The following is a 22,915-nucleotide window of genomic DNA, read 5'->3' on the forward strand; positions in this document are numbered from 1 at the left end:
GGCCTAGCTCTGGCCCTGCTCGGGCTCTGCTCGGGCTCTGCTCCGGCTCAGCTCCGGCACTGCCCCGGTCCAGCTCTCTTTCCCTAACTGGCTTCTCCCTGGTGTGCTCATTTGGAAGCGCCCGAGCCTTGCAGGCGTCCACGGCTCTCGGGACGCGGCGTAGCCGCTCCAACTACTTTGAGCCTGTCCGGTTCGAAGCCTGCAAGTTTGAGGACTCCCTTTCGGGGTGAGATGGTCGCGACGAAGCGCGGTATTCTAGGCTGTGCTCGCTGCCCTGACGCGCCTGGAGCGCGCTGCCTGCACACTGATTTATAGGTTCGGTCTTGGGTGCGTTTCAGGTTTCTTATAGTATCTGTTTAGAGGCATACCGTTTTCTCGCTGCACCGTACCTAGCTGCTATTTTTGGGGGGTACACCCAGGATCACTGGAGAGGCCAGTATCCCAGAGGAAGGGGGAAAATCTACGTGCTGTACGTCGATACAGAATCCAGAGATGCGCCTTCCCATCTTTTCTTCTAGTGGGGGAAAATGCACTAGCTTTTCCCAGGGACATTTTGGAATAAAAACTTTTTGTTAAGAATAACAATACCCTCCTTTCCTCCCCCCCCCCCCCCCAGCCTTTTAGATAAAATGTGTATTGCCAGCTTCGCGCTTGGCAGAGATTTTACATAGTCATAGTACTGACATTAAAGTTCCCGGTCGGCCGATCATCAGAAGGTGAAGCCGGTCCTTTGTGCGCCGGCCTCTGGGGAGACCACTTTTCCGTGCTCTCAGCGGCCAGTGGAGGCGCGCTGGTGTCACTGCCTGCCTTCGAGTACCACTTTCCTAGACCCAATCCATCACTCTGATTGTCAGGCCTGTCAGTGGGGGCATATTGCTCCGGGACTACCCGTCCCTGACTCTGCCGCGTTGATCTACGCCTTGAGACAACATGAGAACCCAAGACGGGGATAGGTGATTTCAAAGGGGTTCTTCAAACAGAACGAAATAACTCTCACGGAAATAACAAATAGCAGTCACGTACATGTATCATGCTCAGTAAAGAAGACAGCAGGCACCACTCCCAGGCCATATCAATCACATGCTAAACTAAATGTACTCCCTGCATCCCTGCTGTTTATTGGGCAGTACGTTTAAGACCTCTTAGAAATGACACAGGCTCTTCCTACCCCAGTTTGAATCCTGGTAGAATCAGGGTGAAGTGAATGCTAAGGGATGGCCTGGCTGGGAGGTGTATTCTGTATTGCAGCAAGAGGGGGACAGGAAGGGGGGTAGTCCCATTGGCGTGGTGGTCTCTGTGCCACCTCCCTCCTTTCTCATGCCAGCTTCTGTGCTTTCTGACATCACTGCTGCTGCCAATACCACATCTAAGAGTCCACTGCAAGGCTCCTGTAACCTACAGGGCTGTTTGGCCTTGGGGAGATTGCTACACAGACCAAGAACAGAAGAAAGCCTTGCAAGGGGTGGGACTCTATAGGCACTCTGAGGAGGCTGGGCTGGGGAGAGAGGAGACCTAGGAGGCAGAAGAGATGAAAAACTCCTCGATTATTGTAACCAGCCCAGCTGTGAGAGCCAGCCAAGAAATCCTTCCAGGACCCAAGCAGATGTGTGTTAGGGATGATTAATGGGAAATCAGTTGGGAGCAAAGGGGAGGGGAGGGAGAAGAGGTATTTAGAAGGGAAAGAGGGGCAGAAGGCAGCAGAAAGGAGAGGGGAGAGGAGAGGGGAGAGGAATATTTACTCTGTTTGGAGAAGACAAGAGAAGAAAAAGGTAGTGAGTGATTGAAAGGAAAGGAGAAAGGAGGAGGTAAGGATAGAATGGCCAGGCTCAGGGTGGAAGGTGAGCCCTTTGCCTAGGTAGTAATACACTGTCATAAAAACAACAATAACAACAAGACAACAGAACAAACAAACGAAAACCCAAACAAACCAACCCAAGCCCTTAGCTTACAGCAGTGATCACAGATAGAAACAGTGGATGCCTGACAGCTTTAAAGCCAGACCAGGCCTATTTCCCTCTCCTAGAAAGAGCCAGCAAGGGAGGAGGGACACCCTCCCTTTCAGGGTGCTGGCACAGAATGGCTTCTCTGGCTGAATCCATCCAGTTGTCTTAGGAGAGAAAATGGAAAATCATACTTAACCAGGCCAGAGGCCTAATTAAAACACTACTAGATGACTATTACGATCAGTATTTGACATTCACTTGGCTGAAGTGCTAGCCTATAGAGCCCTAAATGGGGCCCCAGTGGCCTAATGCAGGGACAGTTTTCAAAGGAATGGCTTGCCACCTGGGAGAGAATAAGGCTCGGTGTTCATTTGCGCCATATTTCTTGAGGGTCAGCTATGGGCAGAGCATTGTAAAAAAGTCCGAGCGGTTGAAAAGTCCATGCAAGATATTGGACGGGACATATGGCACACCGTCCTTGCCTGGCAGAAAAGTGGCTGATGCATGGTTAAGGAGCCTCCCTGTCTCCAGGATCCACCATTAAGATAGGATGGGGGGGAAGGCGCTGGGGAATGCACCCTGCCACTGTCAGTGCGTCAGGCTCTGGAGAAGCATTAGGTGCTACGGTTATCATTCGTCCCCATTTCCAAAGAAGAGAGTGAGGCTGGAGAGGTTAGTCCCTTCCCCAAAGTCTGAGTGGCAGAGAGGTCACTTGGAATCAGGTCTCTCAGAGCCAGGTCTCTCTTGAGCTATGCACTGTGGTAGGTCAAGGCAAGTCAACCTCCCTCCGTTTCCCCATGTGTAAAATATACGAGTGGCCACCTCGGGGTCAGGAGGCCAAAAGTGGACAATGTGTGTCACGTGTTCAGTGCTTGGTACAAAGGAGAGTCCCAGGTAAATGATGGCCGTGTACCCACTGATTCCTTGAGCAGTCCCAGCGGCTAGGCACTGGAGATTGCCCGGAAGACCCCAACTGTTCCAGAATTCGACCAAAATGAAAGTACCCCTCCCCCAGCCTCCTGTCAAACACGTCTTAAAAAAAAAAAACAACCACCCCCCAGAAGCCATCAAGAAAATCCTTTAGGAAGTTCTGAATATTTATGGATTGTGTTCACTCCTTCAATTTACATAACATTCGCCACCCAGGAAAAAATGCCTGAGTCAGGTTGAGAGCTGGAGGTGGTGGATTTGTTGTGTGGGGTTAATGTGAAGTTTTCAGTCCTCGCTGAGGCGGAATTGCCTGAATGATCGCCTCTCTCTGCATAACACTCAAACCCTAATGGCAACAATATGAAATAATATCTCACTGGGTAACTATTTACTTTTTTTTTTTTTTTTTTTTTTTTTTACAAGCTGTAAGAACTCTGAGAAGTCTGCCTCATAGAGAACTTGGTTTTCCTCCCTGGCGCTTAATATCTTTCAGCGGCTGGCAATTACTGCCTTGGCCAGGAGCCCTGATTTAGAGCACCCCACTCAGGGCACCAGGAGGCACTTCCGCTGTCTGCCCTGTCCCCAGCTTCAGACACAGCCCGGGGCCAGAGAGGGCCCGAAGGGTGAGAACAGCCAGCCTTGCCAGGAGCCCAGGCAAGTAGCTCCCTCCTCTGTGTCCTCACAGTCCTATTGTGTTCTATTATTACTCTTATCACATAGCATCTGCCCTTGTTTGTTTACTTGTCCATTGTCCCCTGCGACTGTGAGTGCTTCTGAGTTGTCTGCAGCAGCCTCTTTGTATTCTTATTGCCTAGCAATAGCCTCACGGTTGCCAACACGGAGGGCCAAGCGCTGTTGCAAGCACTTTGCACGCAGTTTGTCACCTAATCCTAATCCAGAAGCGCTATGCAGTCCTCTCTTATCCCGTTTCATGACAGCGGAGGATGTGGGGGTTAAGGAACTTGCGATGTCCAGCTGGTAAGAGGTGGGGCTGAGATATGAATCTAGGCAGTCTGAAGGTCGTAAGTGCCCAGCGAATGTTTGCTGCTGAATGGATGAGAATTTTACCTATAGAGCGCCTATGTTTTACATCTCACCTCACTGGACTCACCAAAAGATTCAAGGTGATTTTTTAAAAATTTTTCTTAACGTTGTATTTATTTTTGAGACAGGGAGAGACAGAGCACGAACAGGGGAGGGTCAGAGAGAGGGAGACACAGAATCCGAAACAGGCTCCAGGCTCTGAGCTGTCAGCTACAGAGCCCAACCTGGGGCTCGAACTCACAAACTGTGAGATCATGACCTGAGCCGAAGTCGGCCGCTTAACCGACTGAGCCACCCAGGCACCCCTCAAGGTGTTTTTCAAAATGTCAACTATATACACGTGTGAAAGAATCTTTTCTCAAATCTGTGTTTGTGCTCCTCATCCACCCCTCCCCCCCCCCCAACAATTTTCTGAGTTGTTTTGGGCAGGTGTTTTCATCCCTTTGGATTGATGAAGAAACAGGTTCTGAGAGTTTTATGGGGGAGGCTCGGAGTCATACAGAGAAGGCTGGCAGGGCGTGAGAAGAGGCCTCCCGGTTCTCCTATCTGGGCCCATGGCAGTGTAGATGGGGAGGTAACTCCTTTTGATAAAAAGGAGGAATTAACGACTTTTCCTCCCCCTAGAATTTCCTTTGGAGATGTGGTGGGAAGGAATGGACAAAAGGAAATGTAGGTTGAAGCTTATCTTCAAGCCCTAGTGTTTGATCCGGGTCCTTGAGCAGGGTGCTTTGAAGAAGTGGTTTCATTTATCTGCTATCAGCCCCCGGGGAGACGGGCAGGGCTGGCCTGGGAGAGCAGTGGGAGTAGGTGTGCTTTTGAAGCTCCACTCCCTTCCTCTGCCCCGCCCAGGCATCAGCCTCAGCCCTGGGCATTCACCCTTGACCACTTTGACCCTTTGGGCCTTCAGATTTCTTAGAGATTCCTCTCAAACTGCAAATACTGCTGACAGGAATCCTATTTTAATAATCAGCCAAAGCCTCAGTTATGATCAGCAGACAGTGAGTGTACCAACCAGGGTAATAACATTTACTGAGCCCTCACCGTGTGCCAGACCCTGAGCTGAGCTCCTTACAGGTAGTAACTCATTTAGGCGAACCTGTTTTATAGGCGAGGCACTGAGGCCCAGAGAGGTGAAGTAATCTGTTCAAATTACACAGCTAGAACGTGGTAGAACCAGGATTCAAACCCAAGTAGTCGTTTCCTGAGCCAATCAATGTGCAGGACTGAGGGAGAAGGAGGCCTATAGCAAGGTGAAACTGAAAACCAGTGACTACTTACTTTCCGGAGTGCTGGTCTTCTTAAAGAGGATTTTCCTTTCATCTCTGGGAAGGAGAATCGGGTGGAGAGGAAACTGAGGCAGAGAAAGAAGTGAGGGGAACATTCATTCGATTAATCAAATTGGATTGAATTAATTCACTCAATGGCTGTTTACTAACCACTTGGTAGGCACAGGCCTGTGGTGATCCCCAGGTGGGTAAGGACCAGAGCAAGGGAAGGGAAGCATCTGTGTGCTTCTTTTGAAGATTAAAAAAAAAAAAAAAAAAGTCAGGAGGGCTGACCTTAAATCCTGCTTAGGACCCCATAGTTTAGTTACCCACTGTTCTTAAGTGCGTTTGCTCAGTTAAATTCAGATCCACTAACATTTACTGAGCACCAGCACTCAGTATACACCATCCTGGGAATGTTTGTGTACTTATTTAGGTATAAGGGGAGTTTGAGAGGAGAGCAAAGCCCCCAGAAAGGGAAGCAGGGACTATGCTCACCCACACGTCCTAGTGCTATGTGTGGAATTTCCCCTGACTGGAACCAATGGGCACCTCAGGCCCTCCAGAAGGTCTTGCTTGGTAAGTAGCTGACTGTGAGAATCTTGGTTGCACAGCTTCTGGTGTCACACCTGCTTCTGACCCTTCCCTGTGCTTCAGCCATGAAGGTGATGATGCTTCTACGGGGCCCCCACTTCTGGCAGGCAAGCCTTTAAACGTGCCCAAAGCATGCCCCTCTCTAAGCTGGTCTCCCAGCTGGCGGATGTGCTGCTTCGAACTCATTTCAGCAAATACAATTAGAGAAAAGGGGAGAGCCGCTCAGGCAGTGGCTCAATTATCACTGGTTGTATTTGATGAAACCAAATTCCGAGATGTCAGAACAATTTCAAGGAGTGTTTATTTCCATGGCCCTCTGCCAGCCTCAGCTCAGAGAAGGAAACTTGAGAGGCGGGGTCCCCACTGAGCCCGTGGCCAGAAGTATCCAAGTATAGTGGTCCATTCAGAGTGGGGATTTACATAATGAACTCCCTTTAAAAGTGACTTAAATTATTTTTTATTTTATTGAAAAATGCATTTATTTATTTACGATGAAGCATGGCACCAAATTCCAAAGCTATGAGAACGTGCAGTGAAAATGTACCCCCCCCCCCATCTGATTTCTCTTCCCAGTGTATCAGTGCTATGAGTTTATGGTCCATCCTTCCAGAGATATTTTGTATGTATATTAGCAAATACTTGTATATTCCTTCCTTCTCTTATACACAAATGGTGACCTATTAAAAAACCGTTCCACCTTTGCTTTTTGTTTTTTAATTTTTAATGTTTATTTATTTTTGAGAGATAGAGACAGACAGAGTGTGAGCAGGGGAGGAGCAGAGAGAGAGGGAGACACAGAATCCGAAGCAGGCTCCAGTCTCCAAGCTGTCAGCACAGAGCCCGATGCGGGGCTCTAACTCATGAACCGTGAGATCATGACCCGAGTCAAAGTTAGACGCTTAACCAACTGCGCCACCCAGGTGCCCCGCCTTTTTTTTTTTTTTTTTTAAATTAATATATTTTGGAGATGGCCTCACATCTATTTATTTTTTAGTTTCCTGGCATTGTTACATGGATGTGCCACAGTTTATGTGACTGGTCCCCTACTGGTGGACATGTGGATGGATTCTGGTCTTGCTGCTGTCGTGAATTACCATGTATACAATATATATCACTTTCCATGTGTGCTAATATAACTATAGTGCAGAATTCCTAGGAGTAGAGTTGCTACATGCATTGAAACCAAGCTCCCTCTAAGAAGGCTCGGAGGACAGACTTGTAGTGAATTAGAAGTTCAGCTGAGGTGAGAAAATGTGGGGGACACTCCCCCGACCTTCTGCTTACATTCATTTGGAGAACTTGAAAGGCTCATTTCCATCTTTGGATTTAAGAAAATGTGCATGCTTCTTGTGACTCTGCCTTCTCCTTTTCCCACCTGCTCCCTCATTTAGTAGGAGAAGAAGGGCGAGTGGGATATTCAAGTCCGGCCTAAAAGAGTCCAAGGCATCGACCAATACGTCTTTTAGTACAGCAAACTTTCCAGTAAGTGAGCCCTACTAAGAGCTCTGTATCATCTAGAACTTTCTTGTTTATGCTCACTGAAAAGCAAAGGTCTGTGTCCAAGACAATACACGAAATGGTTTTGGTAACATCAGTAAAGATTTATCTCCAGTCCCAACCATGAATTTCCAGAATGAGCTCCGTGACGCGTCGGAGGAAATCGAATCATGAAATCAATCACTGTTAGTCAAGTGCTCACCAAGGCAGATAGGTAATCTTCATTTTATTCTTATTTTTTGTTTGTGTCTCTGAATAGGTATTACCTGCCAAATTCAAAGGTACAGAAGGGCATGTATATGTGATTTCTCAACAAGGGGTGCAGCTTTTCATTGCAAAGGCTCACAGAGTGAGCCCTAGTCTGGTCTCCTCACTTCCTGTCTTGGGCCTGGGCTCCTTTGGGTGGCTGAGTCAAAGCTTACTTTTTGTTAGTAAACTTGACCGTATGGCAATGGTGGCAATAGGAAGAACCATCGGGACCAGACCATTGATAAGCTTTTAGAATCAGGATACATTTACATTTCGGGATGTCTAAAGTAGAATTCTAACATCTCTCTCTTTTTGTTAATGTTTATTGATTTTTGAGAGGGGGGGGGAGCCAGTGAGAGAGAGGACAGAGAGAGGGGGGTCAGAGGACCTGCGGTGGGCTCCGTGCTGACAGCACAGAGCCCGATGTGGGGCTTGAACTCACGAACCATGAGATCATGGCCTGAGTTGAAGTTGGATGCTTAATGGACTGAGCCACCCAGGAGCCCCTAGAATTCTAACATCTTGAAGAACTTCCCTCAGGCATCCCAAGGCAGCTCTTCCAGATCTCCCAGGGCCTGTCATTTATAGGTTCAACACAACCCCTTTCCTCCAGGCTGTCTTTGTTTTTCTCATTAATTTCCATAAACAAACAAACAAACAAACACATGATTAAACAAAACCCAAATCAACAAACCAACCCAAACAGCCAAACCCAGAAAAAAACGACCATAGTTCAAAACGATGAGCAGACTGTGTCCTTTTCCTTTTTTGTTCCTTCGCTCCTGTTCTGCGTCAGGCTTGAAGGGGCTCTCGGAGGTCCCTCCCCTCTCTCGAAACTGGGTGAATTTTTCACCACTGCAGTCAACATGCATAATGACAATCTTATTTATGACAGGAGACATGTTTTAAAACAGTTGTTTTAAAACAACTGACAGAGCTGCAAGATGGGAAACGACAAGAAAGTGCGATTTTTTTTGGAGGGGGTGGGCCGGGGGGGATAGGATGCTGGCAAAGGAGAACAGGAGTTTCCTTCCTCAAAGTTGGAACTCATCCTTTATTTCTGGAGCAAGTCAAGAAAAAGCATCAGGAAGAAAACTAGGGTGGGGACATTGCCTAACGACAGTGCTTGGAGGCCGGGATAGTTGGGCTGGGGGTTGCCCTTGACCTGCTCCTCAAAAGACATTATGCTGTATGTGAGTGTGCACTGTGGGGACCAGGAGAGAGGTGAGCCCTGCTCCCCAGCCCCCCCTCTCCCTGTATGATGTCTCCTGCCAACTCAACAGGTGTCTGTGAGACCCCAAGACCTCCAGCCTTGACATGATGACTCGTGGTCCAGGCAGAGAATGCAAGTTGGACACCCTAAAAATGTCGACAGAACAGTATTGGCTGTTTTGCAGATGGCTCTTTCTCCTGTGGCTTTAGGGAAGAGAAATAACATGTTCTACACCTGTGTTTTGGGAGAAATCTCTTTCCTACGGCTGACGTGGGAAATTGTGATCCCCCTCTCTTCAAGTCTGGAGGGAGAATCACAGGAGATGAAACCTTACCAGGGTTGATCTGATCCTCCAGGAGAGGAGAAACAGAGAGCAAAAATGAAGAGTAAAGAAGGGAAAAATTTATCCTAACTCTGATGAGAAAGAAGCTACTGTCCTCACTGTAAGAGTGAGTTTTAAGAAAGTCTCTGTAAGGGTGCCTGGGTGGCTCAGTTGGTTGGGCGTCCGACTTCAGCTCAGGTCATGATCTCACGGGCTCAGGTCATGATCTCACAGTTTGTGAGTTCGAGCCCCAGGTTGGGCTCTGTGCTGACACTCAGAGCCTGGAGTCTGCTTCGGATTCTGTGTCTCCCTCTCTCTGCCCCTCCGCTGCTCACTCTCTCTCTCTCTCCCTGCCAAAAATGAGTAAACATTAAAAAAAAAAAATTAAAAAAAAGAAAGTCTCTGGAGCTGACGACAGGACCCAGGGTATGGAAAAGAATTGAAGTACTCCCAGCATATATTTTTAGAAAACTTTTTTTTTTTTTTTTTTAGTTTGAGGCCTATGTGTGACTGGGAGCATTGATCAGAAGCAGCTCATTGTGCTGAAGAATCTGACGATTTCTCTCCTTGGTTTCTGGACATGATCATGTTGACATGGGATCTACTGGATTAATTCAACCAGCTTGTCTCTTTTTAGAATGGCAGTGATATAGCCCAGGTCTGCAGGACCCTGCACCCAGGAACCTGCTTATACCCAGTGGCAGGGCTGGGCTCCCCTTTGGCCCCTCCGCTCAGACCTGGGCAGGGTGCATAGTTAAGACATTTGGTCAACTTCTCCCTTGGGGACACAAACGCAGGCTGTCTAAAAACACACCCACCACCTCAACCACTGTGCAAACAAAGCAGGATATTGGTTTCTTCAACTCCAATGTGTTTTGCCAAATAAGAGAGTGTTAATACCCCTTCCTCCCCCACTCTGCATGAATTGGATTACTTAAAGCATCTTTTCAGAGACGTCAGCAGTTTAACAGAGGCAATAAGTCAGGGCTGCCCTTGTGTTTTATTTTTCTGCCAGTATTTAGTTAATTAAAGAATGCAAATTAAAACACCTTAATTTATATAATATCAATACCAACGCCTTAAAACATTTGGCATAACTGCTCTGGCACGTCCCTTACATAAACTCTTCAGAGCAGTGCTAATAAAAATGAAAAAGGTTGTAAATCAAATTTAATTTATTCATCTTCTGTTTGGTACAAAAGCATATGCCAAAATCAAGTTATTTATGAGCATATCACAATAACAGGCATTTTTGTTGGTTGCAAATGACAAAAAAGGTTTTTTCCAAGGGATGTGTGTTTTAATTGTCTCTAGGTGCAGCTGTTTTCTGGGCTCTGATCTCTAAAATTTATAACTTTACAACCCTATCTTCAAAATAAAAAAAGCAGAGATTGCCACCTCCGCTCGAAAAGTCACCTGCACCCATCCGTATGGAGAGAGACATATACAGCATCCGTCCAATGGAGTATGGATCTTCAGGTGAGATAAAAGGTTGGTGATTTATATCCGATTTCTTAAATATTCCATTAAGAGGATTATCTCACAGGAGGCTCAGATACAGCAGCGTTGGAAAGGATTTGGTGTGCGGCTGCTTTCTTGGAAGCCTTGCAGATGAACTACACGTATGTGAATGAACAGCCGACTGCCCATTTTCATCTCTCCCCTGCTTTGTTGCTATATTCCTTCTTTGTCTGGTGGATCTGAGTGTAGAATACATTTTTATTCAGTCTTGGAGGAAGAACAGTAGGCTTCATTCAGGGGTACTGAGGGATGGCATGTTCTCACTGCTTCCCGTGGCAAAGCTCTCTGTGCAATCGCCCTTCTCAAACTCCCTTCCTCACCCAGCTTGCAGCCCCTCTCTGGTCTCAGGTCATGTGGGAAGGTTGAGAGAGGTTTTGGAAGGACCCCTTCCACCCTGATCCCTTCCCGAAAAACCTACGCGAACTCACAAAATACAACTCTCTGGCCAGCCCGTGGCTTCCCTACTTGGGAGGCAAAAACCCAGGACAATACTGTGCCCTGTTCTGTTGGTTATCTTTTAACATGAACATTACAAGCTTGGCGGAAGAGGTAGAAAATTGGGGTTCCTCACTTGGTGAAGCGATGGGCAGAAGTGGCAAGTGGAATCCTTCTGTGATCTTGACAGCCATGGGTCTTTGGCTGCCTCGGTTGTGGGGAGACCGCAAAACCCTAAACAAAATACATCTTGGTGGTTCCCTTTCTGATGTTAAAAACAGTGATACTCACCTTTTACACTGCTTTAGTTTGGAGCTAATGGGATGCTCTCCTTTGCCTCAGACTCATTGCAATAGTGAGCTAGAAACTTAACACTTGTTCAGGCGGATACTTCTTTTGGGGGGTAGGTACCAAGGAGAGCCAGAGAAGGTCCTAGAAGAGTTCGCTACCTCCAGCCCCCAGAGAAGGTCCTAGAAGAGTTTGCTATCTCCAGCCCCCATAACCTCTCAAGCTCCTCTCTACCTCTTTACTCTATAGTGTCTCACTGGGTTATGGGAAAAAAACTGAGTCTGGGGTGACAGATAAGTCAGCTTGAGGGGCAAGCTGAGTTCTGCACTGTGTCGGGACACCTAGCATCAGAGTCTCTCAGCGGTAGCACTGGAGGGAGCACTGCGGGTGTGGATACTCAGGGTGTCCACATATATACATCCCCATGTGCGACCGTGGGCATATTCTCTCTCACTTTTTCTTGCGATGCGTCATCTTTAAAAGCGAATTTTGACCTTTCTATTTATTTATACCCCTCCTACCTCCATAAGAGATTCGAGGTCGCTTTACCATTCAAATAGCAGATACAGTAAAACCCGGAGCCATTAACAGAAAAGTAACAAGATCAGAGCCAAGTACAAGGGAGGAGGGGGAGGAAGAAGCAGAGTTATTATACCAGAGGGGGAAGAAACTTAGATTAAGGAAAGCTAATGCAATTGAGAACAAAACCCAGCTCCTAACTCCCTGGTAGCTTGGTGGGCGACTGCCAGCTATTGTAATAACTGTAGATTATTGCACCTCAAAGGCAGGTTTAAATGCCTGCTGAGGGTTCACTGGCCCCAAGAGCCTTCATCTCTCCAAATCTCTGTTTCCTCATCTGTGAAGTGAGGATTAACTCACTCATCATGGGGCTTTTGTGAGAAAGCAGTTCAACAACAGTGACAGTAGCTGTCACGTAGATAGCATGCATTGTATGTAGTTACTCTCCTGTTTTATGCAGACATTTTAAACATGTTTTTTTTATCATCTCTGACACTGCTAAAAAAGCACTGTGTCACAGACTGTGTCGCAGCCTTTCCTTCTTTCTTTGTGGGATCTAAAATCATGGCGCACTGTAGGTGAGAGGAGATAGGTTGTTAACTCATTCAGTCCTCACGTAACTTTATGAGGTGGGTGCTGTTTTTGTCCCGTTTTACAGATGAGGAAACTGAGGCATACCACATTTAAACCACATCTTGAGGTATTAAGTGCATCAGTGGAAACACATCCAAGGCACAGAGGGAGAGAAGGGAGAGATGATTAGCTTCTGTGAAGCCTCTGTCCTAGTGCTCAGCCCTGTGGTAGAAACTCCCCCTCCAGCAGGTCAGGAGAAGCACATGTTTTCTTGGCTTTGAGAGGAGTCTGTTGAGTGGACCTTCAAATAGTAGGCCTGGGACAACTTCAGTGAACATGTCCTAATAGCTGAGAACGGGTGCCTCACCTGTGGCCGATTCACAATGGACAGTGGAGAGCTGGGGGCAGCAGATTTTAAGGGAGCATCAGGCTCTCAGGAAGATTGGGAGGTGGCTTTTGGGGCAGAGAGGGAGAGGTTTGGCCTCGGGAAGCTAGGCTGGAGGTCCTGTCCTTGGACACCCAAAGCAGGAGAGTGGAGAGCCAGGGAAGGGCCTGCAGAGAGAAAACAAGGAGGAAACAGGGATTAACCACCCGTTTGTTGTAAGAAAATGCAGCTTCAAAAGGAACGGGGCAATAGTCTCTGGGATGCAGTGAGGTTCCTGGAAGGAAGGAAGGAGCTGACTTGGAGCGAGAAAACCTGAATTTGAGACTTGATTTTGCCTCTTGGGAGCATGTTATCCTTTGAATCTCAATTTTATCATCTGTCTAAATGGGCATAAGGACAACATACTTATTACCTCACACAGTTAAAAGACCAATTAAGATAATATATGTGAAAGTGCTTTCCAAACTAAATAATGCTATGCAAATGTGAGTTATTATTGTTGTCTTTCTAGCCAGGTGCTTGCTCTCTCATTTCCTTCCTGGCTGCATGAGCTGGGACATGTTACTACAGGGGAAAAAGAGAAAAACACAGGGGATGGGCCTAGCCCGCCGTCTGGGGCAGTCACTACTAATGTCGGCTTGTCTTAGAGCTTGAAGCTCCTCCAGGCAGGGGTCTCACCCCCCTCCCCAACCTAGTGAGGAAGCTTGGAGGCCCCCACCCCTTAAGAGTTCCGGGACTTTGCCCTGTGGGGGGAGGTGGGGTCCTAGCCTTCACAACTCTTTGCTCCCCATTCCCTCCACCCCAGCCAGGCCAGCAGCAGGTGCCCAGAGAGCTTTGGGCATGTCTTCCTCCCCGCCTAAGTCAAGTTCAGCAGCCAATCAGAACTTAACCCAAAGCAAACAAACCCCAAATCCATTTGGACAGAACTTCCCTGATAAAGGATATTTCCTATTACTTCGAACAGAATAAAGCCTATATTACGGAAGCCTCTTCTAGACTGTCTAGACGAGGACGGGATACAAGTCCCGCTGGACCTTAGTCGCGGAGGTCTGTGCCCCTGCCTCTTGAAGGAGGCCAGGTCCAAGGGTGCCCCGATCTGAAGGCCTCGCAGCTTGCAGCCCGGCAGGAGCAGGGTGGCTGTCCAGGGGCAGGGAGGGGACTGGTGTGCACAGGCCACTCCAGGGACAGCAGAAGCCGACTCCAGCTTTTCGGGTCCTTCTCGAGAGGGAGAAGGAAGGAGGAAGTGGGAGGAGAAAGGGGAGGGGTGGGAGGAGGCGGGAAGGGTGATGCGAGCTGGGGTTTGGGAAGGGAGAGGAAGTGAGGGGAGGGAAGGGGAGGAGGAGGAGGGGAAGGAGGAGGGGATAGGAGGAGGGGGAGGAGGGGGAGGAGGAGGTGGGGGAGAAGAAGGAGGAGGGGGAGTGGAAGGAGGAGGGGGAGGGGGAGGGGAGAGAAAGAGGAGGGGGGAGGAGGAGGAGGAGGAGGAGGAGGAGGAGGAGGAGGGAGGCGGGCGCGCGAGGAGCCGTGAGCACCGAGCGGCCGCCCGAGGGAGGCCGGAGGTGCCCAGCCCGCGCCCCGGCCGAGCGCGCACCCGCCCCGCGCGCACCCGCCGCTCCCGGCCGTCGCCCTTCCGCGAGCCGCGCCGCCCTCCAGCAGGGCCTGCCCCCACTGGCAGCAGACAAAAGGCCATTTCTGAGTTACACAGAAAATGTGTTACTTTGCCAGAGGGCCGGGTAGAGGCCGCCGGGCCCGATCGTGGGCCGCGCGGAGCGTCGGCAGAGGGGGGCTGTCAGTCACCGCGCACCCTCCGTGAAAGGGGCCCCTTGTCAACTTCCCCTGCCTTTGAAGTGACTGGGATGGAGGTGCTCAATTAAAAGCCCATCAGTCTGTAAGTAAATCAACGCCTATCAGGCTTGTCACATCAAACAAACGATTATTACCCCAGCCCGCCCACCCCATTAATCTGGCTGTTCCTTCTTGACGGCTCAGGGTCAGGGCACCGTAAATCCTGTACTGGATTGCAGCCACCTGGATCGGGATGAAAGCGCTGGCGCGGCCGGCGGGGCGCACCCAGGCCTTTCCACCATGGCCCCCGGAGCGCGGACGGGGCGGCGCCTACGGGACCCGCGCCCGACGGACGCACAAAGACCTAGACGCAGACAGCAGCCCAAGGAGACAGAGTGCGCAGAGGTGGGGAGACAGAGCCTGAGAAAATAGGCCGAGATGGAGATCACTGGAAGAAGAGGCCCAAAGTGGTGGAGACAGGTGCCATGAAAACTCACCCAGAGTGTTAAGAACGGATAGATGCTTCTAGAAGACAAGGAGGTGTCTGGATGATATTTCTCAGACGCTGGGGTTTGAGTCTCAGAGTCAGAGAGCGAGGGCGGTTTAGGCTGCAGTTTCCGCAGCTCCCCGCCTGTTCCCACTGTCTGCCCCCAAATGTCACTTAGCCAAGGGAATGGTGTGGGGAGGACACAGAAGCTCGGGGCTTTGCTAAGCCAGCCTTGTATGGGACATCAAAATAGGTGATGTCCAGAACTCGGTCTTCTGCAATAAAAGGATATGAACAGACAAGTTGGACCAGAGTATCAGGTTCTGATAGTTCTGCTGAGCAAATCCCTAAGAAACACTTGGTCCCGGCGCCTTTCTCCTAGGTTCTGGGGGTGGTTTTGTGGATTCTTCCTGCTCCTGAGAGCAAGCTCTGGCTTTACCCCCACTGCAGACCAGAAAGAAAGGCGGGGTAGGGAGCAAAGGAGACAAGACAGCTGTATTTTGGGCTGGAAGGAGGAGCTGAGTGGGGAACGAGGTCCAGCTAACAGCGGGAAGAGAAGAACAAGGCCTGCTTTTCAAAGGAGGAAAGAACAGTCTTTCCTCAAATGGCTGTTCAGAGCTGCCCCAAGGCATAGCTTCCCCTGACTTGTGATGTTGCATGTGTAAAAAGGGCCCTCACATGCTTTCCCCATCGGTAGAATAATACACCAAAGGAATCAAGAGATGGATGTGGAGCAGGAGCAAGGGCAGAGGGAACTTCCTCCCAGACCCTATGGTGGAGCTTGATGCCCAGGCTCCTGGGCTTCTTAACTAGACGAAGAAAGAAAATTCTAAAGAATGAAGCTGGACCTCTATCTTACACCATACACAAAAGTCAACTCAAAATGGATTAAAGACCTAAATGTAAGACCTGAAACCTTAAAACTCCTTAAGAAAACATAGGGAGTAAGCTCCATGACTCTGGTCTCGGCGATGATTTTTTGGATTTGACACCGAAAGCAAAGGGAATAAAAGCTAAAATAAGCAAGTGGGACTCCATCAAACTAAAAAGCTTCTGCACAGTAAAGGGAACCGCCAGTGAAATGAAAGGGCAACCTGTGGAATGGGAGAAGATATTTGCAAATCATATAAGGGGTTAGTATTCAAGATATATAAAGAATTCATACAACTCAATCACAGAACCTCCCCCCTCCCCGCAACAAGCAGAACAAAACCACCACCACCAATAAAAACCTCTAAACAATCCAATTAAAAAATTGGCAGAGGAACCGAATGGATATTTTTTACAAAGACAAACAAATGACCAACAGGTACATGAAACGATGTTCAACATCACTGATCATTAGGGAAATGCAAACCAAAACCACAATGAAGAGATACTACCTTACACTTATTAGAATGGCTGGCACCAACAAGACAAGAGATAACGTGTTAGGAAGGATGTGGAGAAAAGGGAAGCCTTGTGCACTGTTGGGAGGGTATCAATTTGTGCAGCCACTATGGGAAACACTGTGGAGGTTCCTCAAAAATTAAAAATTGAGCTACCAGATGATCCAGCAATTCCACTTCTGGGTACGGATGCAAAAGAAAAACAACAACAACAGGATCTCCAAAAAACCCAAAAAATCTGCATTCTCATATTCATTGCGGCCTTATTCACAGTAGCCAAGATGTGGAAACCAGTGACCGTCAATGGGTGAATGGATAAAGGAGATGTGGTGTATATATGTACAATGCAATATGATTGAGCCACAAGAAAGAAGGAGGTCCTGCCGTTTGGGACAGCATGGATAGACCTTGAGGGCATTATACTAAATGAAATAAATCAGAGAAGACAAATAATGTTTCATACCCATGTATAGGTGGAATCTGAAAAAGGTTGAGTTCCTAAAAACAGAATGGTGGTAACCAGGTGCTGGGGAGCTGGGGGAATTGGGGAGACGTTGGTCAAAGAGTATAAACTTCAGGTTATAAGATGGACACGTTTCAAGGATCAAATTTATACCACATTAAAATGCCGTTAGGGGGCGCCTGGGTGGCGCAGTCGGTTAAGCGCCCGACTTCAGCCAGGTCACGATCTCGCGGTCCGTGAGTTCGAGCCCCGCGTCGGGCTCTGGGCTGATGGCTCAGAGCCTGGAGCCTGTTTCCGATTCTGTGTCTCCCTCTCTCTCTGCCCCTCGCCCATTCATGCTCTGTCTCTCTCTGTCCCAAAAATAAATAAACGTTGGAAAAAAAAATGCCGTTAGTTAACTGTTGTTAATACAGTTAATTAAAATGCTGTATCGTATATTTGAACTTTGCTACGAGCGTGATCTTAAATGGTCTCCCCCCCAAAAATATATGGCAGTTATGTGATAAGATGGAGGGGTTAGCTCACACTATGGTGGTAAATGTTGCATTTTGCAATATATAAGTCTATCACCTTAAACTTATACAATGTGGTATGCTAATTATATCTCAATCAAGCTGGAAAACAAACCCAATTCTCAAAGATACTCAAGGCATTTACAAGCCTTCCCCAAGCCTGCCTGATAAGAACTGCCCACTGCACTTCCTGAAGACAGGCCACCTCCATCACTGCACGTGGTTGGGCCAGTGTGCCAGGTTTTCTCTCAGGTCAGCTACCCATCACTCTGTTGTAAACTCATTCATTCCATCACCAAGACCCAGAAGTGCAGCAGTATATTCCTTATTCCTCTGAGCTGATAGACATGTTGACCCACCCGGAGTGTCAGTGAGACCTTTCCCAGAGATGGGGAATGGTATACAGATACTTTACAATGTGGGAGAAGCGTCTGTCCTTCATACTTTCATCCATTCAATCAAAATTTGGTGTTTAGTATTTGCCAATTTACAGGTATTTAGTATTTAGAGTTTACAGGTTCCTCTCTAAGCCCTGGGGACACAGCAGTGAATATGATGGACAAGGTCAAGAGATACACAGAAGCTTTAACAAGGAACTGGGGTGTTTGAACTAATCTTTATTTATATGTTATGTATACACTTATTACACAGATTTTTGCTAAGCACCTACTATGTCTAAGTAGCAGGCACCACAAGGAGGCGAGGAAGAATCAGAAACAAATCCTATCATCCCAGAGGAGAGGTGAGGCACACATCTTGAATAAATTGGATGCATTGTTTAAAGTGGTAGGTGCCATAAGCCAGGAAAGGACAGGAGAGAATTCAGAAAGGAAAGATAATGTATCCAGGTTACCTCTTTCTTTCTTTTTTTTTTTTTTTAAATTTTTTTTTTTTAACGTTTATTTATTTTTGAGACAGAGAGAGATAGAGCATGAGCAGGGGAGGGTCAGAGAGAGAGGGAGACACAGAATCTGAAACGGGCTCCAGGCTCTGAGCTGTCAGCACAGAGCCCGACGCGGGGCTCGAACTCACGGACCGTGAGATCATGACCTGAGCCGAAGTCGGCCGCTTAACCGACTGAGCCACCCAGGCGCCCCCCAGGTTACCTCTTTCTTAGTGGAGGTCTGGAATTAAGAAACACGTTAACTGTTCAATGATGGCAACTTTAAAATCTATTCTGTAATGTAGCACAGTGCGGGCTTAATGTTTATTGTTATTGTTATTGGCTTTAATGACATTGTAATTCATTGTCTTTGTAATTATGGGCACATCACAACACCCCACCCGATGAGGCAGGTGTTATAGAACTCTGGAACTCCATTTCAGGTCTTGTCAGGAGTTGGGTATGGTTGAGAACTTCCGGAAATCAGAGACGGGCGCCTCTTACAAGAGGCAGAGCAGTGCAGAGGTTAAAGGAATAGGCTCTGAAACCTGAGGGCAGTTCAAAACCAGCCTTCACATGCTGGCCCTCCGGCCTGCCTGCTGTGAGGCCATGGGCAAAGCACTTGAACTCCCTGTGTGTGTTTCCCCAACTGTTACATTGGGGTGATAACAGTACCGGCTTCACAGGGTTATGTGACAATTAGATGCATACAAAACATTCACAACAGTGCCCAACTGAGAGTATATATTCTCAGTAATGCCTGCCATTCTTACTGCTCTACCTCATACAAGGTGATCTCTTGAAGGTACAACCAGCACAATGCTAGGAGGACACTTGTTATATTAATGCATTGTCTTTCTGTATTTAAGTATCACTGAAAGTCATTTATATTAATTTCACTTTAGAAAATCTGAGTTCAGGGGCACCTGGGTGGCTCAGTCAGTTAAGCATCCAGCCTTGGCTCAGGTCATGATCTCATGGTTCATGGGTTTGAGCCCGTGTTGGGTTCTGTGCTGACAGCTCAGAGCCTGGAGCCTGCTTCGGATTCTGTCTCTCCCCCTCTCTCTGCCCCTCCCCTGCTCACACTCTGTCTCTCTCTCTCTCTCTCTCTCTCTCTCAAAAATAAACATTAAGAAATAATTAAAAAAAAGAGAAAATCTTCTGAGTTCAGCACATGAATTTAGGATATTTGTGGAGTGCCATTTGTGGAGTCAGTCCATTAAGTGTTCGACTTCAGTTCAGGTCATGATCTTATGGTTCATGAGTTCAAGCCCCACATAGAGCTCTCTGCTGCCCATGAGGATCCCACTTAGGATCCTCTGCCCCTTCCCGACTCTCTCTCAAAAGTAAATAAACATTTAGGAAAAAAAGTAAAATATTTGAATAATTTGTTTTTACTAAAATAATTTTTATTCATATCTAATGTAATATTTGATACAAAAGAGTATTTGTGTACATCATGAATGTAAACTTACAGTGTCTGTGTACTTCTTTCCTATCCCACCCCATGGCCTCTCCTTCAAAGTGGCCACTATCCTGAATTTTGCGTTTGTTATCCCTTTGTTTTTTAAAAAAACTAAAAAAATTAAAGTACAATATAAATCATAGTAAAACACACAAATCTTAAGTGTATAGCTTGACTGATTTTTACAAAGCATACACTTATGTAACCACACCTAGATCAAGATATGGCACTCTAGATATGGTATTCTAGAAGCTTCCCTCATTGTCCCTTCCCAGTCAATTCTTTCCCTAGTCCCATTGCAAAGTAACTACTGTTCTGACTTCCATCACTATAGATTAGTTTTGGAATTATTAAGTATGTATTCTTGTGTCTGCTTTCTTTTAGTCAGCATTATATGTGTAAGGTTCATCTGTGATGTTATATGCCTTGGTGGTTCATTTTGTTTTCATGGTTGAGTGGTATCCCATTGTATGAATAAAACACACAATTTATTCATTCATTCTATGTGGTTTTTTTCTTTTGGCTTGGTATTTTATTGATAGTACATGACAAGGTAGGGCTCCCCAAGCCCCTCCCATTCTTCAGGGGGTCTGGGATGGAAACTGTGTAGAGGTCGGGAGACTCTCACTGTGTTGGGGGATGAGTTGGGGCAAGGACTCCCCAGAAGCTGAGGGCCTCTCTCTTCTCTTGCTTTTGCTAGGGATGGTGGCCGAGGGGCTCTTACTCCTTGGAGGCCATGTGGTCATAAGGCACACCACCTGGTTGCCATAGCCAAATTCATTGTCATACCAGGAAATAAGCTTGACCAAGTAAAGTGTTCATTGAGGGCAATTCCAACCCCAGCATTGAAGGTGGAAGAGTGGATGTCACTGTTAAAGTCTCAGGAGACAACTTGGTCCTCAGTGTAGCTCAGAATGCCCTTGAGGTGGCCCTCTGATGCCTGCTTCACTGTCTTGATGTCATCATATTTGGCAGCTCTTTCCAGGTGGCAGGTCAAATCCATGACTGACAAGTTGAAGGTGGGGACATGAAAAGCCATGCCAGTGAGTTTCCCATTCAGCTCAGGGGTGACCTCACCTATAGCCTTGGTGGTGCCAGTAGAAGCAGGGATGATGTTCTTGGAAGCCCCTTGGCAATCACATCACAGCTTCCCAGAGAGGCCATCCATGGTCTTCTGGGTAGAAGTAATGGCATGGACTGTGGTCATGAGTCCTTCCAAGATGCCAAATTTGTCCTGGATGACCTTGGCCAGAGGGGCCAAGCAGTTGGTGGTGCAGCAGGCATTGCTGACAATCTTGAGGGATTGTCATGGTTCACACCCATCACAAACATGGGGGTATCATAAGAAAGAACAGAGATGATGATGATCCTCTTGGCCCCACCCTCTGAGTGAGCCCCAGCCTTCTCCATGGTGGTGAAGACCTCAGTGGACTCCACAAGATACTTAGCACCAGTATTACCCCATTTGATGTTGGACAAATCTCACTCCTGGAAGATGGAGATGGGATTTCCATTGATGACAAGTTTCCCGTTCTCAGCTTTGACTGTGCTGTTGAATTTGCCATGGGTGGAATCATATCGGAACATGTAGACCATGTAGTTGAAGTCAATGAAGGGGTCATTGATGATGACAATAACCACTTTGCCAGAGTTAAAAGCAGCTCCAGTGAGCAGGTGCCCAATATGGCCAAATCTGTTTACTCCAACCTTCCCCATCATGTCTCGGGGATGTGGCTGGCAATGAACCAGAAGTGGCTGCCTGTTGAACAGGGAGGAGCAGAGAGTCCATTCATTCTACTGTTAATGGACATTTGTGTTGGGTGTAGTAGGAGTGTAATTGTTATGTCTTAGGTTAGGTACGTGTTATAATAAATACTTCCAAAGAATTTTCCAAAATGTCTGTACCAATCTACATATCCACCAGCAGTGTGTGAAAATTCTAGTTCCTCCATATCCTTGCCAACACTTGGTATTGTCAGTTAAAAAAGTTTTTTTAGTCACTATGGTGGATGTAGTGGGTTGTTTCTCTTTATATTTATTTTAGTTGTGTCCAATAATTTTTGATGTTATTTTTATTGTCATGCAGTTAAAAATATTTTTTAATGTCCATATGTATTGCAAATATCTGATACTGTTCTGTGACATGACTTTTCTCTTTATTAATGGTATTAATGGTATTTGTTGCTGTTGCTGGCTAAAAGCTTGATATTTTAAGGTAGGTTTCTGTCTTTACATTGACATATGGGTTAATTAGAAAAGTATATTCCTTAATTTTTAACATCTAGGGATTTCCTAGTTATCTTTCTATTTTAGATCTCTTGTTCAATTTCAGTGTTATCAGAGAATAGATTCTGAATATGTCAAACCTTTAAAATATACTCAAAGACATATGTTAAAATCTCCAACTATATTCGTAGATCTGTATTTTTCTCCCTTATTTCTGTCAGTTTTTTCTTTATACATTTTGAAGCTATGTTATTATGTGTGCACAGATTTAATATTGCTATATTTTTCTGTTGAACCAATTGCTTTATCATTAGGGAATGTAATATAACTGCTTGCTTTAAAGTAAACTTTGTCTGATACTTGTCTAGGTACACCATTGTTCTTTTGAATAATCTCTACTTGTATATTGTTTTCCATCCATCCTTTTAGTTTCAAAATTTTCCACTTATCTGTTGCCATAAAAAAGCACCCCCAAACAGTGGCACAAATCAACAACTCAGAGGTTTTACGTGTCAGGAGTTTGAACAGAGCTTAGCAGAGATGACTTATCTTTGCTTCACAATGTCTGGAATTGTGGTTGGAAAGACTTGAATGGTTGGGGGCTAGAATCATCTGGAGATTTTTTTCACACACATGTCTGGTTCTTGGACCAGGGTAACTGGTGACTGAGCTCAGCTAGGACTGTTGCTAGAGTGATTGCCCATGTCCTTTCTATGTGGCTTGGGCTTTCTTACAGCATGGAAGCCTTAGGGTAGTCATACTTCTTACAAAGAGGCTCAGAGCTCCACGAGTGAGTGCTTCTTCAAGCAAGGTATAAGTTGCATAGCCTTTATGACTTAGCCTTGAAATCACATAGTGTTACTTCTGTCATGCTCTATTGATTGAAAGAGTCATAAACCTGTCCAGATTGGGGAGGGGAGTTAAACCACTA

At 46.8% G+C, this 22,915-nt stretch overlaps 1 pseudogene; it reads right to left on the reverse strand.

The window, feature by feature from the left end:
• Positions 1-20,478: 20,478 nt before the first annotated feature.
• Positions 20,479-21,534, reverse strand: LOC125164395 (glyceraldehyde-3-phosphate dehydrogenase-like; annotated as a pseudogene).
• Between the last annotated feature and the right edge of the window lie 1,381 nt (positions 21,535-22,915).

The sequence above is a fragment of the Prionailurus viverrinus genome, chromosome B1 (genome assembly GCF_022837055.1).
Source record: "Prionailurus viverrinus isolate Anna chromosome B1, UM_Priviv_1.0, whole genome shotgun sequence".
Classification (NCBI taxonomy): domain Eukaryota; kingdom Metazoa; phylum Chordata; class Mammalia; order Carnivora; family Felidae; genus Prionailurus; species Prionailurus viverrinus.